The sequence below is a fragment of the Emydura macquarii genome, unplaced genomic scaffold (genome assembly GCF_026122565.2).
Source record: "Emydura macquarii macquarii isolate MOO-44397 ecotype Brisbane River unplaced genomic scaffold, CSIRO-AGI_Emac_v2 contig_2897, whole genome shotgun sequence".
Taxonomy (NCBI): Eukaryota; Metazoa; Chordata; order Testudines; family Chelidae; genus Emydura; species Emydura macquarii.
Window position 1 is genome coordinate 11,236,913 of NW_027133034.1, and position 18,694 is coordinate 11,255,606.

The 18,694-nt window shown below is 39.7% G+C and overlaps 1 protein-coding gene across 1 annotated transcript in view; it reads left to right on the forward strand.

The window, feature by feature from the left end:
- Window positions 1–2,438: 2,438 nt before the first annotated feature.
- DAPK1 (death associated protein kinase 1) overlaps window positions 2,439–18,694 on the forward strand; it is a 148,883-nt gene continuing 132,627 nt past the window's right edge. Inside the window, exons 1-2 of the mRNA XM_067569332.1 lie at window positions 2,439–2,575; window positions 4,300–4,468. The gene's annotated coding sequence lies outside the window, so the exon portion shown is untranslated. The remainder of the gene's footprint in view (window positions 2,576–4,299; window positions 4,469–18,694) is intronic.

Sequence of the window (18,694 nt, forward strand, 5' to 3'; positions counted from 1 at the left end):
GGCTGGGGCCAGTCCATCTTGGATCATGGGACCCTGTCCTCCCAGAATCTTTCCAGGAGAGATGCAGTTCAAGAGAAATTTGCAGCCCACTACATCATGTTCACTGCCCATTTCACTTTATTTACATTGATGTTACAAATGTTTTGGGGGAGCCCTGAACTCAGGGCTCCAGTACAACTGACCCTTCCGTTTCCCCCTCTGCATCAGACTTGGAAGGCCTCATGGATTGAAACCCTCCAATACTTTTGGAGAGGCCAGCTGCCAACTTCTCCCCAGTTCTTTGGGAGCTGACAGCTGGTTTGCTCTGCTGTCTTTGAGAGAATTGGCACGGTAAGTCCACACCCCTGCTCCCAGTCCCAGTGCAAGACTGACCCTGAACTAAGTTGTTATCTCAGTCTGCTGATAAATATTGTGCGTTCTAGGAAACATCCGTTAAAGAATCAAATGGTAGTAATGGAACCAAACAAAGCCTTTAGGTTTTGGCTGCTAATGAAGGACAGGGAATACAATAAAGAGAGTTTCTGTAGATGGATGAATGAGCTCTCCATGCCAGACCCCTAAAGTCACTGAATCCTCAGAATCAGACGGGAGGGCATTGCAGACCACCTATCCCTGATACTTCTAACACTGTAGGAGTGTATGTCTGTTAGCTTAGGGTTCCAGCACATGGGCTCGCATAGAGACAATGAAAAACTACATCTACTTTGGAAACCCCATATACTACTTGATGTAATTTTTTAAAAATCTGTGCTTTTGCTCAATATATGTAAATGCCAGTTTGCAGACAAAATAAGCTTTCCAGACATTTTCTGGGGGTGGAATTAGATGTACCACTGCAGATCCAGATATGCCAAGGCCCTAAAACCATGGAAGATGGTGTTAATGCTAATTCTAGCACCAATTTCTTAATTGTCCCACGGGTCTTTTTTTCCAAAGTATTGGCCCCATTGCCGAAAAGCTCCTCCATCTCATATTATGAAGACAAGGACAGAAAGAGAAAAATCATCCAGTTAACATAAGTACACCCTAAGTATTGCAGACCATGAAATAACAATGGATAAAATAAGGACTATCTTGAGGTAAAGAGGACAAGTGATATGAATGTTCAATGTGTCTAATGAAATAGAATGTAATATTTAACAACTGCAATGCTGAGCAAGTGGTGTCTAACACAGCAGTTGACATTTCTTTTTCTTTTTTTCTTTTTTTTTTTTTTTCTTTTTTAAGCTTCCATAAAGAATTAACTCAGCTCCTGAATTAAATAACTTCTGTGAGAGGAAGAAACAGTAAACCCATCTCTGTGCACATTAATTTTGCACCTTAAAATAAATGGCTCTCCTTGGATTATTGTACAGGAAATAGATTTCAAGGTGAAGAAATTAAAATGTCATGCATATTTTAAAAGTGAGAGAGAAATACAAACAGCTCTAAATGAGCTCCAGTGCCCTGATACATATTTAACAAACATCAAACACTATTGCCAAATATCAAATAATGGTGTTCTTAGCTTATTTAAAATATCCCTACCATTCATTTTTGAAAAGTTATAACCTTTGTGGCACTCAGTTGAGAATTTAGGTGTCAATCATCTTCTGAGTGGATTGCACATAGATTAAAGTATGCTTGAATAGTAGGTCAGATACTCTTTGTTACTATTAAGATAATCAAATGCCTAAATCAAAGTACTTAATTCATTTTGGAATATTGACAGCCAGTGTACAGTCCATAATACATGAGAATAGATACAATGCAGGGGAAGTTCCTGGCTGTAGCATTCATTCTTATTCAAATATCCCTCCTAAAAAGGATGAATAATTAACTCAGAAGAAGGAATATCAATTATCTAAATGGGAATGAATTCTGAGAGTCCCAATCTATTGTACTCAAAAAACAGCTTTTACACAGTTCATTTGATATTAATGCTCCAAACCATAGGAATGGGAGGACAGTTTAGGGAGTGAATATCACAGACACCAATAGAATCAAGCAATTTCTCAGATAGAAATTGATGAGCCTACAATTCTAAATTGCAGGGTTGTGCACAGAAGTGTAATAGTACATCTAGTGCATTATGGTAACAGCCAAACTAAATTACATGGGGCCAGATAACTTCCACCTGCAGAGACACCAATGAATGGGAGCCAAAATGCCAGGAAAATTTGGCATGATTTCCCTCTGCTATGCATCCACTTAGGGAGAAAAGGTCTGAGACTGTGATGAGTGGTACAAACACTTTGGTGCCCAAAAGAGGACTGTGACAGAGTGCTAGCAGTAGCATCCTGATCACTGATGTGCTGTAGGCTCATTTGTGAGCCATTAAACACTTTCTGTTGAGGGATTATGAGCAGATGGGTGATAATGACTGGGCTAATGATGAAACTGGCAGGATATAAGTAGAGGCAACAGGAAGTCAGGGGGAAATCCAGAAGGTGAGTTGTGGTGAGGAGGGAGGTTGTATGGAAAATGTCTGCTACAAGTAGCCTGTTCTGTGTGTAAAAGAGTAAAGGATGAAAGATACATGTGGTGGAAGGAAAACAGCCAGGCAGTGTTTATGACCCTGAGTTGACAAAAACAGGTGAGACAGTGTGGTATGCTGGGTAGCTGAGGGAGCACCCTGTGACAGGGCCCTTACGGGTCAGAGTTCCCTTCATATCTCTATTCTTTTATGCAAGTGAGCACTGCCTGCCAAATGAGTAGGACCCAAAAGAGTAGTTCCTTCAGGTGGTCATGGGATGGAAGTAGGGGCAGCTGGTTCCATTTATTAGGAATAACTATAGAGACAAATTGAGCAGAAAGTTGGTGCAGATCTAGGGAAAGAGTGTTTTTCTCTGCCTGGGGAGTGGGTGTAATGCAAAGGGGATTCTTTTGGGCTGGGGGAGATGGATAGACTAGGATACATCATCTCCTTCCTGCCTCCGGGGGGATTTCTGGAGCCACCTTAACCACAACTAGGTTCTAATAACATTGCTGCAACAGAAGTGCTTCCCTAATGGCCAAAGTGCTGCAGAAACATAGCCTCTGTAGGTACGGCTTATGCCTCTTTTGTGTACCTAGGTATCCACCATATTTGGCATCTTGTTCTTCTGGGGCAAGCCTGGCCCCACTATGTATTGATCAGGCAAAAATATTGCCAGGGGCTCACCTCTGAGACTTCATCTCCCTTCATTGCCTTTATATAACAAATGAGCACTGTATTTCTTCCATATCCAATTTAATGTGGCCCCCATTCAGCAAAGAATTCAAGCATGTGCTTAACATTCTTTGACTTCAAGTTATGCATGTGCTTTACTGAATCAGTGCCTCAGTGCTGAGTACTGAAAGATTTGTTAGTTGTAAAGAATTTCCAATATTCTAAAGGAGAACTAAACAAGATGCATATATAGAGCACTTTTCATCTAAGGATCTCAAAGCACTTCTACATCTATTAATCCTTCCCCCTTTATCTCTGGACCTAAGTATTGTACCTATTTCAATTCAAGAGCTTTGATTTTAAGTAACTTCTTTAGTTTTATTTTGAACTCCAATCTCAATTCCCAAAAGCTTGCTTTCAATTGTTCAAATAAATAATTCAGTTTTGAAATTATAGCATAACAGGACATAAACAAAACCAATCCATTCTCTTGATAGAGTGTAATGGTTTAAAATGAAGCCTGTAGTTTCTCATTCAAAGTTAACTACTAAAGATACTGCATATTAGAATACTGTAGCCATGAATAAGAAAATACTCAAATTCCACTGTTGGAGATTTTTTAATTTAACCTATGATTTTCAGTAGCTCTCTAGTGCTAGCAGGTTAACATAACCTCCACCCTCTCACAAACATGCACAACCAGCTGGGGCCAAAGTTTACATCTCTAAACTTCCAAAATACATAATTCAATATCCTGCAACACACGTCTTGGGCTACATGAAAGTGTTTTGTTTGTTCAAATTGTTTTATTCTATCTGCCAAGGACTGAATGGGTGCCCTTGTTTTTTCATTGCTTAGCTTTATGATGATCGTTTTCCTAACTAAGAACAGTATTTTTGAACATATTTTAAATTGATTAAGAGACATAATCTGGAAGATTATTCTACAAATTTGGACAATATTTCCCAATCTCTCTCCCCCTGCAAAAAACCCACCATATCATCATTGTCTCTAGTCTGCTCCGACTCCTTTTTGAACTAACTACTAGTTTTTTGGGGGGCAGGGGTTCCATCACTTGAAACATGAGAGCACATGTTGGGAGTATGGTTGAAACACGAAGAGCAAGCTTTCCACAGTAGACCTTAAGTGACTTTTTACTTACTTTGTAGATTTATTGGCAGAGTTTTGCCTTAAGTTATCAACTGTGTAGGAATTTGCGGAAAAAAGTCTGCTTTCATCTATTCACCAAGTTACTGAAAAAGCCCACACAGAGAATTTTTCTGAACAATTTTGTTCCTAAAAGTGCTGCTGTTATATGTCAAAGGATCTTAGAAACTGGTAAGTAAGCAGTTTATTTCTACCTGTCTACATAAAAGAAACACATTCAGCATAGTGTTTACATTTTTTCAGACTTGTACAATCACAGTAGGGTTTTCTTTTATCAAAGAAAGTACAGATTTACTATCAGATGTTGTGGTATTGGCTCTAGGTTACTGAACATAATTATGGAAATTCATCCCTGAAATGTGTTGCAAATTGTAATGTAAAAAAATTCTAGAGAACAAAATGGGTTTTAATACTTTTGCTTTCTCCCGCTGGAAACCTGAGTTCAAATCTTGCCTTACGCCACAAGTGAAAATGAGTTTGATGGTCAGATTATAGTCCTCCTCACTTGTATATATCAAAAGTTCTTGCATACCACATCATGACTTGTGACCTGAGCTTAGAATAGAAAGGGTATTTTTAAAGGGGAGGAGGGAGCTGCAGTGGGGATGGTGGAGGAGGGCAGAAGAGGGGGATGGATGGGAACTTACAAAATAACAGTTCACTCGCTGCCGACTTCTAATATATGTTATGTCCCTTACCCTCATGAAGATCAAAATTCATAGCAGTTTTCTTTTTAATCAATCAACACATAGATTTGAACAATCTGTTCAAATGGCAAATATGGGAAACAGTTTCGGATTATAGACATTACAGCAAATTTCTGCTGGGTGACACTTAACTACTGCAAACATGTCATGTGATCTTTCTGCATCTGGACCTTTAAAACAGTCTTGTTAGGGATTTGTCTCAGAGAATCCATGTTTTGCCTTCCGTCTTCATATCACGGAATACCATAGAATTAGGATGCATGTTCCAGCAATGCAGAGGCCTCTTTGTGCAGCATACTAATCAGTTAACCTCCTCACATTTTCATTGTATAAGTGTTCACAGCCATGAAAAGCAAAGAAAAGAGGGTAAGGAATAAATCTGATGGTGTCTAGGTTTCCCTCCCTGTCCCCTTTTCTTTGTTCCTTGTTTTCTTTAATGTGATGTCAGTCATCTAGATTGAAAACCCAATTTTTCCTCTTAATGTATGGAAAACATAGAACCAGGAAGCCCTATAAGACTATAGAGCTGGGAGGAAGTTGATCAAGTAAGTGGTATGGGAAGATCGGTGGGGGAGAAAAATGTACCATTTGGAATATAAAATAATTACATAAAATAATTGTAAGCAGATGGCATTCCCACCCTGCTACTACCAGCAAACCAGATTCCAATACTTTTACTTGTGTTAAATAGCGTCTCATACACAAGCAATACCATTGACTTCAATTGCATTGAATTCATTTGCAGATCAAGGTAAACAGGTGAATCAGAACTGGTCCAAAGGCTGTCCACTATAAGGTGCAACTTACCCAACTCCCTCAAATTTCCTTTATGGCTAAATAAATGACAAGAAAACATACATCTCAGCTAAAGCTTTCTCTGGATCTTAGTTATGCCTAAGTATGATGGAGTATATACCCACACAAGTAATGAAAGAGTTAACTGGAGCTGAAGAGCTCCATTAAGGCAGCTGGAGGGTGGGCCAAGCCCCATTAAAGATGAATCCAAACTGGGGGAGGAGCTGGATGGTTAGTATAAAAAGAGGAAGCCCAGAGTTGAAGAGGGACTGCAAGGGGAGAGGAAAATAATAATATTGCAGTCGCTCTGTTGATATTAGGGAGTGGAGAGATCAGCAGAGGCAGGAGGGAAGCTCTGCAGGGGAGCTGATCCTCGCATTCTCTCCTGAAAAGCTGCCAGTGGCCTGGAAAAACATGGAGCAGTCACTGAGATGTAGCAAGCTTTGGTGGTGAGCCCCAATAAAAGGGTAGGATCTGGACTTCCGGGGAGAGAGTCCTGGGAGATGTTCAGCTGAGGAACAGAGTAGGGAAAACTGAAGAGGGATGAAAGATCTTAGCCCACGGAGGGCTTTTGGGCTTTTGGTTGGAAATTTATTGGAGAATTCCATGGGTGAACCCTGTGCCTCCTGGCCCAAAAACAAGGGTGAACCTAGAGAGTCTGTAGGAAGAAGGCCTTAAAAGGCTCCAGTAAGAAGAAGTCTGACAGAGCAGACCTTGTCAGCTGGTTATAGAGACCCTGGACTGGAACCTACTGTAGTGGGAGGACCTGGCTTCCTTTACCAGCCATTAGGGAAGGTGGTATGAAGCCCCTGAGAAGGAAATAAGCATAAATGAAAGCTCTAAATGAAGAGGTGGGGGCTGAGGACCAGATGTAAGGACATTGTTGGACTTTCTGTTACCCCAGAAGGGGTGAAACTAAAATGTGACCTGGTTGGAGTGTCAACTCACAAGAAGAAAGTCATTCTGGCACTGTGTTGGTCCATCAGAAGTGGGTGCTAGAGAAGGATAGCCTGCGATGCCATACCCAGCAACCCAGTGAGACAGCAGTAAATCCACTTGTCTACATAGGGTTTTTGTCTGAAAGCCCTCTGTCTTTGTCTCCCACGTGCCTTAGGCTGTTTTATACATGTGATCTAAAACATAAATATCTTTGCATTTCTATGCAGAATTCATGCTCTTGACATCAAGATGACTCAGCTGAGGAGTCGCACATTTTTATGCAAGGTCCTAGAAACAATAACTTTTCAACAATACCCCTATATTTAAAGAGAGAAAAACCTACCATACATCTAATGACTCCTCCCCATGCTCCATGGGCCAGCTCCACAATGTATAACGGACAGACTGATCACGTGGCGTCAGCTAGAATTTATGCAAAACTCAAGAACGTATAGGAAGCTTTATTCATCAGTTTCTAAGGATCCACCTGTTAGCTGAATTTCAACAGTAAGACAACATGGTGGCACAGAAGCTAACTCCCACAGTGTGCAAAAGCCATCTGCTTTTGCAATGAGCTTTGCCTCTTAGCTATTTATAACCCTTGCTGTGTAAAAGCTTTGGGACACCCAAAGTGTGACAAACAATCTATAAACTCAGTCTATTTTGCACTCATCATTTCCTATTTTTAGCAAAAACATCTTTGTATATAATCATGTCTCCCATCAGCCTTCTTTTGGTTAGGTTAAAAAAGCCAAGCTCTTTGAATCTCTTCTCATAAGGCAGTCCTTTATTCCTTGGATCATCCTAGTAGCCCTTCTCTGCACGTGTTCCAGTTTGATTGCTCTCTATAAATACATCAGAGGGATAAATACCAGGGAGGGAGAGGAGTTATTTAAGTTCAGCACCACTGTGGACACAAGAACAAATGAATAAAAACTGGTCATCAGGAAATTTAGACTTGAAATTAGACAAAGGTGTCTAACCATCAGAGGAGTTTGATTCCCTTAGAAGGCTGTTCTAGAACCTGTGGGGGCAAAAAACCTAGAAGGATTCAAGACTGAGCGTGATAAGTTTATGGAGGGGATGGTATGAGGGACAGCCTAATTTGGCAATTAACTGATCTTTGACTACTAGCGGTAAATATGCCCAGTGGCCTGAGATGGGATGTTAGATGGGATGGATTCTGAGTTACTACAGAGAAATCTTTCCAGGTGTCTGGCTGGTGAGTCTTGCCCACATGCTCAGGTTTTAGTTGATCACCATATTTGGATTCAGGAAGGAATTTTGCCACAGGGCAGATTGGCAGAGGCCGAGGGTTTGTTTTTGCATTCCACTGCAGCTTGGGGCATGGATCACTTGCTGGTGGATTCTCTGAACCTTGAAGTTTTCAAACCATGATTTGAGAACTTCAGTAACTCAGTCATAGGTTAGGGGTCTATTACAGGAGTGGGTGTGTAAGGTTCTGTGGTCTGTGTTGTGCAGGAGGTCAAACTAGATTATCATAATGGTCCCTTCTGACCTTACAGTTTGAGTCTATGAACATCCAGTAAAACTCTGATATAAACAGGCGACTGAATAAACCTCTCAAATAAATAAAGCAGACATTTTCCATTAACACCTAGTTCCTCATAAAATTATTTGTAGTTTGACCCCATCTTCCCCTCCCTTGCAGGCAACTATCTGTTACTGATACTATTACTGATCAGTTACCCTTACTGATACATAGCTGCTATCAGGCTTCTCACCCCATGCTAATTACATGTGTAGGAGACAGCCTACTAATTAGGAGGGATTCAGAAACAGCCACTCTGTGACATATACTCCCATCAGAAAAGAGCATATCATATTTATATATTATATTATATATTTATATATATAATATAATAGCACATCAACATTCTCTTAAGGTGATTGTCTCTTTGGATTTCCCTTATCTAGAGCTATGCTAGAAGCTCTGGTGCATAAGGGGGTCCTCTAACGGTCTTGTTCCTGGTACCTGTGGAGCTTGGACAGAAAGTAACCAACAAATGGTCCCACAGGTAGCAAATACATTGGTTTAACTCTTTCCCTTTCTCTCCAACTCCCTAGCAGCAAGTCCATGACTCTGCCATATGCCTCCATGTCCTTTGTCTTATAGGCTGTTTTTGGCCTTCCTCCTACTCCCTCTGAAATTTGAGATACACAGTTAGTATTTAATCCTTTCTAACAACTGTGCAGCCATTGTATCAAATATTTTCTTGAGCTTCTCATCCACTTGCATGCTTACCAACACAGAAGGGCACAAAACGGTCCTTGGCAATATACTAAAGTTCAAACACCTCAGTAAGACAACAGAACATGAGAACTTCCCAGTCAATAAAAATTCACATCTCTCTCACTGCTAGCGAATAGCTCAGCAGTTGTAAGTTGTGTGTCCCATATACAACAACTAAGGTTATCTTTCAGAGGGAGAAAAAGCAGAGTGAATCACCAGTTAAAGAAAAAGGCACTAGTCAGAGGCTCCTTTATCAGCCCTGAAATGCAGCTTCCTCTGCAAGGGATAAACTCTCTTGCTGGGACAAAAGAACTGTGTAATCTATCATAATTTACCTTATGTGGAAGCCAAATTGGTCTTCAGTCAGAATTGTGCATAGGAGTGAGTGAAATAAAATGCAATAAAGCATGGATCTTAGTTCAAGATGAGCAAGTGAAGGCACATGTGTGCCATGCTGAGGGAGCTGTACTCCATAGCAGAGCTCCTTTCAGTTCCAGCTCCTCTCAATTCACTTGATTTCTTAGCATTCTGAAGAAAAAATAAATAAAAAGGCCTATTCTGCATATGGTATTTTGAGTCTAACTATAGGCATGTTGATGAGGGGTTCTCAACCTAGCAATCAGAACTATTGAAGGGCCATGAACAGGAATCATGAGGTTACAGCCATCCTGCCCTTCTTATTGTGCTAAATAGGAGGGGGCTCCCAGGAAGTTCCCATATGGAAAAGGCTGAGAAATGTGGTTCTACATGGGGATCTAGTGGTCAGCAAGAGCATCTTCCTCATCCTCTCAATATGGATATGAATGCCTTTTTTGTTGAGTGTGAGCCGGTGAACTCTTCCTATATAACTCTGGTAAAACAGGATAACACATATCTCTTACTGCAGCTATTAAGTGCACTTTTCACAGAAGATCTGGCAGCCATAATGAAGGAGCAAATGGAAGGAACTGGAGATTGAGATTGCAATATTCACATATAGTCCACTTTTTTTTTTTTTTTTTTTTTTTTTTACATAGGGTACAATCATGCCTTTAAGTCAGAACCCTGTGTTCACAGGGAGGATATCTTCCTTAGCTCCCTGGCACACAGGAACAGTATGTCTCTTTCAGAAGGTTCAGCATACTTCCCCTTTGGGTGAATGTAGTCTTGCCTCCTTCTTGAGCCTCTCTTTTTGGGGTGTTTGGTGGAAATGGTTCTTATGCTGTTGCACAGGAACACCAGAAGGGGAAGAGGTCCTTTGTCCTTCCTACATCTACATGCACCCATGTGCATCCTCAGAACAGCCAGCCTCAATCTGGGTCATACTGTGGAGGCTGTAAAATGGTTGCAGTATGCGTATTGTAAATGTCATATATTAGCTTTTATTGGACCAACTTCTGTTGGTGAGAGAGACAGGCTTTAGAGCCACACAGAAGTTGATCCAATAAAAGATATTACCTCGCCCACCTTATCTCTGGGACCGACATGGCTACAACTACACTGCATACACATATTAGATGTCATAGATCAGCCATATCTTTTCTTCTTGATATTATGTGAGACAATAAGCTCTAAATAGATGTTTGGGTCTAGGTTAGGGCACACTGCAGTGTTTTGATTATGTAGAGAAGTTGGACCAACATCCAGTTTCTTTCAATATATTTTAAAACTATGTTTGAGACAGCAGATTCTTGCAAGACAAAGTCATAGTCAGAAATGCATGCCCTACACAGGAGATTTGTCTCCTTCAGTACATTTGTTTTCTTACCCTCTTCCCTGATGTCACATACTTTTTCCACATTGGAACACTGCACATCTTTCCAATGCTGCCCACTCAGCAAATGATGCATGTGAATGGAGAACTTGATATCACCAACATTATCATCTTCATTTTGTTGGTTTATATGATTTTCCGTTATCTGTTGGCAATGGTGTTCCTGTGTCTGCAATAGGGACACATTTGGTTCAAAATGGAACAGCTGTTACAAGGTGCCCTCAAGGATACAGGACTCACAAAAGGCAAATAAGTTTGCCAGCGCTGTAAACTGATTTCAGCTTCAGAATGACTGTTAAATTTCTAGAGAAAAGGGAAGGTCAAGTGGTTGCTGCTGCTAAGAAGAATAAGGTCACTCTAATAAGCCCTGCTAATAGAAGAAATAGAAGATCAGGAGTTCATCACTGTCTTCTGGATATGATGACTGGAAGAGCAGAAGAGAAACAGTAATGTGCAGTTAACACACACTCTCATGACTTCCATAAAGAAACCAGACTGAGCAGTGGTGCTTTCTCTCTGTCTGACTGTGATTCCCTTCCCATGTCTGCTGAAAAAAATGGTGAGTAGTGTACTCTGTCCATTCGACCACTCAAAATTCCAAGCCATTGCAGCCATTATGGGCCAGATTCTGATAGCCTTGATCTTGCAGGTTTCAATAGAGCTATGCTCATTTATGCAAACTGAGGATCTGGCCCAATGAAGGCAAAGAGCTATGTCCAGATGCAGTGCTGCCTTCTCCACTGCAGATGGCACTAAAGCTAACTAAGCCACTTGAGCCTGGAAGGCATGTGCATGGATTGAACTAGCAGAAGGGAAAGAGAGTGGGAACAAGAAAGGATAGAAGACAGCACAAATTGAATAGATATGGGAAGAAAGGAAAGAGAGAAGAATGTAGAAGGGAGAGAGATGAAACAGAAGAAAAGAGGAAAAGAATAAAGCAGAGTTGGAAGTATCACTCCTAAGACAGAGAAAATAGTTTGATCTGTGTGCCATTTCAATCCTTGAAACCTCTGTTGATACCACAAAGGAATGTGTCAGCTGTGAGGGGTGTGTTTTATTCTGAATCAGGTGCAGTGCTAATTTTTACCTCCTCAGTGGGAACTAACCAGCCTCAAAGCCCTGAATTAAATAAGGCTCTCACACACATAGTGCATCTATGCCACCATACAGAAGAGAGTGATTCTCAGAGCTCCAACAGGATCTATTTACATTTCTTTTCAGAATGCTGTACTTTTTATCTGAAATATTTTTCACCTAAAGCCATCGTTTGTCTGATCTTAATCTCTATATTTCAGTCCTGAATACTTGTGCTTTAGCTCAATACTCTTCTTTACCAAATTTAAATGATTGTCAAGAAGCTTCATCATGTATGATCGCTGCAAATGTTCAAGTTACCAGCTATCCCAAAAATACTCCTCTTTTGGGGATTGGGTATAAATATCTTTGAGGATATTTGTCTGCTGTTTACAGTACCTCCTGTCCGATCAGATTATAAACTATGAAATTAGCACCAACTTTGTATTTTTGCTTAATAGCAAGAGTATCTGCATTGCCATATATCAGACTCAGTAACTTAAGTAAAAAAGGCTCCATTGGCTTATAAAATTGTATTAGATGTTAAATATAGAGTTCAGGACAGTCATTTGTCCATATTATTTTATTTTATAAAAGATGAAAAAAAGTGTTTAACAGTTTTACACAGGACCTTCTCTAGCTTCATGGATGCTCTTTCCTTGCCGGCTGGTGTAATCTAGCTACAATGGCTTTCAAGCTTTGCAACAGGTTATATACCATTTTTCAGCATATGAGGGAGTCAATGCCAATGACAGGAGAGAAAATGAGATTAGCAGAAATTTATGACTAGCTAGTCCCATTCTGCTTAGTCACGGTGATGACTCATTCTTTCCCTCCCTTGTTTATCTTTTTCAGCCCTCCTGTTCAGCACCTGGCAGTGTACTAGATTATCTTTCTTTTAGGAAGACCATTAATGAAAGCAGTTTCCCTGATACAGAAGTACCAGAGGCCAAACAGGAGCAATAACTCTAAACAAGAATTGCAAATTAGGCTTAATTTCTTGGTCATTGTGGGTGATTTTTTTTTTTTTTTTTTTTTTTAACTGCATTGATTTTTCAGTTTTTATTTAGGGTCAAATTCTGTCATCCTCATTCAAACTGGGCTACCCTGTGTCTTTTTCTTATTCATCTGGGCAGGGTGGTAATGACCCTTTCCCAACCCCTTTGTTCACCTACCTAGATCCTGAGTCCAGTATAGAGTCCAGACTCTGATCTCCAGATACGCCTGTTGCAAACAGTGGGAAGGGCAGCAAACAGAGATGGGCAGAGAGCATGGATGAAGCCTTGGTCTCATCCCTCTACTCACTGGCTAGAGTAGCTGGCCACATACAAAGGCAAAAGTAAATTGCACCCTGGCAAGGACTCTAGTAATTTACTTTCTCCTGATCCAACCTTTTCTCACAGCTGAGCCCAGGGACCACTGAGTGCAATCAGTAGGGCTAGTCACAGAGTAGGGTACTGCTTATTGTGAGTAATGGTGGCAGAATCTAGCCGTTAGTGGATTGTATCTTATTTTTTAAAACTAAATACATTTGGGAAGGTGTTCATTTGTTTTTTATTTTTTTTACTCAAACCCCTCTAATTTTCTTTGCTAGTTAAAAACAAAATTTTCATTATTTAAAAAATAAAAATGATATTTTTTAAATGATCATTTTGCTTGACCACATACAAAACAGGGACAGTCTCTGCCCTGAAAAGCTTACAATATAAGGATCCAATTCTGCCATCATTATTCAAACTAAAATCAGTGGGATTACTTCGGTAGCCAGGTTCTGCTCACTCTGACTAAGGGTGACAGAATCAGGCCCTAAATTAACAAGATTATATTTTTTAAAATAAACCAGCTGAGGAAGAACACGTATATTGATTAACAGGTGTTCCTATGGTACCTGAATATAGTAAAACCATTGTCACTGACAGGAACTCCAGACTTGAGCATACGATAAGCTTTCATATTGCAGACAGAAATGATTCAGTAGTTATCTAATATGATGTATTAAGCACAAATAGCAATCTAATAATCAATTGATTTGTCAGCTTCTTAACTGTACATAATATTGCAGCAATGTTTTTATGATGCCAGGATTTATTAGATTTCAGAATGTTTCTTCCATCCAAGTAAAGGGCATTTCTTTGCAGAAAATATTAAGAATGAGGAACCACATTCTCTTCTCATTTTTATCTGTATAAAACTAGAGTAACTCCATTAAAGTAAGTGAGTTATTCTATTTACACTGGTATAGCTGAGAGCAGATTTTGGCCTGAACTGTATGCCTCAAAGGAATGACAGGTATGTAAGGCAGATAAAGTTTAATAGATCAACAAATGGATTGTAAATGCCTTTGGGCCTGCTTCTTCAGGTGCTATTAGTTTAAAAGGAACCCTCATGGTAAATTCCTATAGAATTTAATACAGCATGATTATCTTTCCCTGGAATGCTTAAAACAACCTGCAGAGTGTTATAGCGGGGATATAATTCTCTATAAAATATATAGGTTTTTTAAATTATTTCTATGGTTTCCTCACTATTAAATTCTAAAAGGAAGGTTCTGAAAGAGAAAACTGTAAAGGTGATAGGTTTCATTGCCCCATCTACTGTGATCTACATGGATACAATACAGAGAAAGATTCACCGTATGATAGGATATTTAAAATGACTATTTTCACCTTTCCTTTCTACTATGTACAACACAGTGGTAGGTCACCTTTTTATACCTTAAGTAGCTTTTGATGTGATTTGTTTATACTCTGTCATACAGCAGAACACCAATCACAGTAAACATTGCTTATTTTACATAAAGTATCCTTTCTTGTATATGTATTTGCATTAGAAGTTAAGAAAATGCAACTGGGCTAGCAGCAGACCTGGGGAATACTCCACAGTGTTCTCAAACATATAGGAAAGATATTTTCAATAAACACCCATCTTTAAGAACAGAGATTTATAGATCATCAAGTGCTATATTAATTGCTAGTATAACACCACTGTTTTCAATAGAGTTACACCAAGAAAGAATGTGGCCACTAGTGATTGCTTAAAAAAAATACTAGGAAAAAATAATCAATGTGAAGTTATTGCCCATGCAAACAGAAAGCCATGTTGCTTTCGAGCTCCAATAGCAATGCAAACAGGGTGAGGTGAGAACCGAGTGAAATCCTGGCCTCACTAAATATAATGGCAAAGCTCTGACTTCAGTGGGGCCCAGATTTCATCCTGAGTGTCTGCCATACAGAAATTAGAAAACTTTTCTTGAAAAAAAATGGACATAAAAAAGCATTTGCCAGTATCTAAGACACTTGAGGTTGCCTTAATAGAGATTTGTATCCCTCCTACAAAACCCATAAGATTATTGAAAAATCTCCAGAAAAATAAATGCTCTTTAGAGTAATTTCTGCAAAACCCTATAAAATCCTATTCATACCTATTAAATCCTATAGGACTTTTCCATAAGGGAAGAGTTTGACAAGAGCTTTATTTTAGTGACATTTTGACAAACAAAAACACAAGGCATATATATTGAAGAGTACAAAAGAACGAGGGCGAAAAAGCATTTGCAACTGTACACCTACCTTTGCATGTGCATTCACGACAGCTGCCCACACAAATCACTATTCACGTGCCATTTACATGCACAATAACCCAATTTGCATACAGTCCCATTATTTGTATATACATTTTAGGCTTCATTTTAAAAAAATTTAGACCTTCTGTAAATTATTTATTTGTAATCTAAGGATTTTGTCCAGAAGAGAGTTACCTCCACCACATAGCTAGTAAACCAGATCCTGGGGTGTGGCTGAGTTGTGTTAGACACAAGACCCAAAAGGAAACAAACGTGGTGGGAAAGATATAGGGGCTACTTTGGCCCCAGGAAGAAACTAGACCAGCTGCTTTGCTGCTCTGACTTCTTATCAGCTGCAACAGTCCCTTAGGGACCGTTCTGCCAGCTCATGGTTGCTATAGCTCAAAGTGCTCCAGGTATTGCTCATTCTGACCCTTTCTCACACCCAGAGGACCATTGCATGCAAAGTTAGGGCTCAAGTTTGTTTGTCAGCAAGGATATGGAGTGGGTGGCATAGAGCTGTCTGCACCAGCTTTATGCCACCCAGAGATTCCCCTGTGCAAGGGAATGTTCCAGCTAACCATTGAACCCAGCTTGGCAGTTTTCCATCCCTTTTACACCCCCAGAATAGTATAAAAGAGGACAGAGGAGGGCTGAGAATCTGGCACTCCAATTCCACATGCATAGAAACTGATGCAGCTCAGTGGAAAAAATGTAATTATCAACTTTTCACCAGCCATAAGATGACTCATTAGGCTTTCAAGGTGCCTTCTCTCCAGAGTGGAGGCTTTAATCCCTTATAGTTGTGTGGCTGTGGCTGAGGTAGAGATGCTTTTGGAATTCCCTCTTCCTGGATAGTCATCCCTGCCGTTCCTTTAAGCAAGTCTACAGGTCTCTCTTAGTTATCACTGTTTGTTTGTCATTGTAATTTTGAGTTTGGTTTGTTTGTGTTTTTGTTGCCATGTGAATTGTAGGTATGTGGGCAGGCAAGGATATTTTATTTAATTTTCTGCTCCTTGCTCTGGGCATGTTGGCTTTCTTTTCTAAATGTATAAGTTATTTATCAATTGTATGGAAGTTCCCAGAGGCTTTTGGAAAGTACAGAAAAGTTCACATTAGCAAGAACAATGATTCTCTCTAGCAAGATCTGTGTCTGGAACATGACAATATGCTACCTTCCATTTGTGAAAAATGATATATATAAATGTAGCCCAGGCCTGAGGGCTGGGTTATATTACAAAAAAAAGATTAGTCCCAAGAAATCTTCAAGTATAGTTAAGTAGGAAAAAAATCTTCAAGTGTAGTTAAGTAGGAGCACCAATTAATTGTGCCTGTGTGGAATTGAAATAGTATTAATGCAAATGCAAATATGTGACTGTAAAATACAATACTCTTTCTCCTTTATCTTTCTGCCTACAGTAGGTTCTCACATGGTGCCCATCACCATGGTACATTAACATGTCCCAACATTATGTGTACACACATCTTTCTCTCTCTTTCCCTCTTCCCTGCCATGGGAAGCAAGCAGGGATTGAAATTTAGTGTGTGTGTGTGTGTGTGTGTGTGTGTGTGTGTGTGTGTGTTTTACTGTACTGTTGGTGTGGGAAAGTTGGTCAAAGCCAAGAAGTTTGCATTTTGCTCTCAAAGTACTGAAGTTTCAGCTATTGTGGGAGTTAGTTACAGATTTGTGCGCTAGTTGCTAATAAAGTTTTGCTTCCTGCATGCATGAAGTTTAATTACACAAGACAATCAACCCCACTCCCTTTATTTATTTTTAATTGATTTTTAAAGACCCAAGGTAAAATCCTGGCTCTATTGAAGTCAATAGCAAAACCTTTATGGACTCCAGTGGGGTCAGGATTGCACCTCAAATGTTTTAAAAGCACAGTCCTTATAGCACACGTTGATGGCTGATTAGCTGCCTAAACAGTCACTTGCACAAAATTAAAAGAAGATTCTACCACAAATCCTTCCATCAGCCACGTGCTCTGCCACCCGGAAAAAATTATGGGAGCTACCATAAACCGATCTCTCCCCTTACACACTTAGGCCCCAGTCCTGCAGTTAACAGCACTGAGGTGGAACAATAACCCCACATGGAGCACTGCTGAAGTCCGTCGGTCTTCATGAAGGCGTGAATACAAAATCAGGGCCTTTCTTACCTAGTTTGGGCAATTGTAGTGTACATAAAGTATAGCATATTAATTAAGAATATTTCACTTTTCCTATTAACTATCACAGTCTGTACTCATTTATGTCTTTAAACACAAAATTTTGGATTATATTTTTTAAAATGTCTATTCTTTTCCCTAGTTATGCCTTATAATCCCTTATCCACCTTCAATGACCCTATTTTAATTGAAATTGCTCTCTCAAAGCCTCTTGTCTCCTCCCATTAAATGGAATTTGTCGTTTAATTACCCTGATGTGATCTTAAAAAGAAAATATAACTTAAAAAATTCTGGAGCTAGCAGAGCTTGGAGCATGTGAGTATGTTAGTGCTATTGGAAATAGCATGTGCATCAGATTTACCTTTGTGCTCATTACCCACTGAGAGGGAAGGTTAAACAACAAAATCATAATTATTTAATGATTGGAGAGGTGGATGAAGTGAAAGAAATAACTTTAAAACCTATGGCCTAAAACAATTGACTAACAGAATGAACATTACACACTTGTGTATCATGTACATGATATTTATTTATGTGCTTTAAAGTGGTTCTCCCTTTGTTTCTGGCTCTTTGTGGAAAGTGGTTATCTTCTCCTACTGGCTCTTGAGGCTTCCTCTTCCCCTCCCTGGTTCTCTGGAACAGATCCTTGCTGAAGTCAGTGGAATATGACAATTAACACCAGCTCAAGATCTGCCTCTGTGTGTTCCTTTCTTTTTCTCGTTTTACACCCTTTTCCATTTGAGGGACATCAAGATGTATGGAATGTGTGCACTGTTTCAGAATTTGCCACCCTCCTGTTTTGTTTTGTTTCCTATTGTTTAAATCTTACGTTCTTCTGGCTCCTTTCTACTCCCTGAGGCAACCACTGATTTTCTAATTTTTCACCACATACCGATCCTGAAATCTTTACCACCTCCCACCACCCGTCACACTAATCAGCAAGATGTGGTAACTTCATGATTTGATCAATGAAAATATTACCACACTGAAAACTTTTTAAAAGAAGAGTCTTGGGGTAAGAAGGGAAGTATAAAAAAGGTGATAGGGTGATAATTTGAAAAAATCAGAGGGTTAGAGTTTGGGACTGATAATTGATCAATCTGGTCTATGCAACTGTCAACTCTATACTGACAATTCACAAC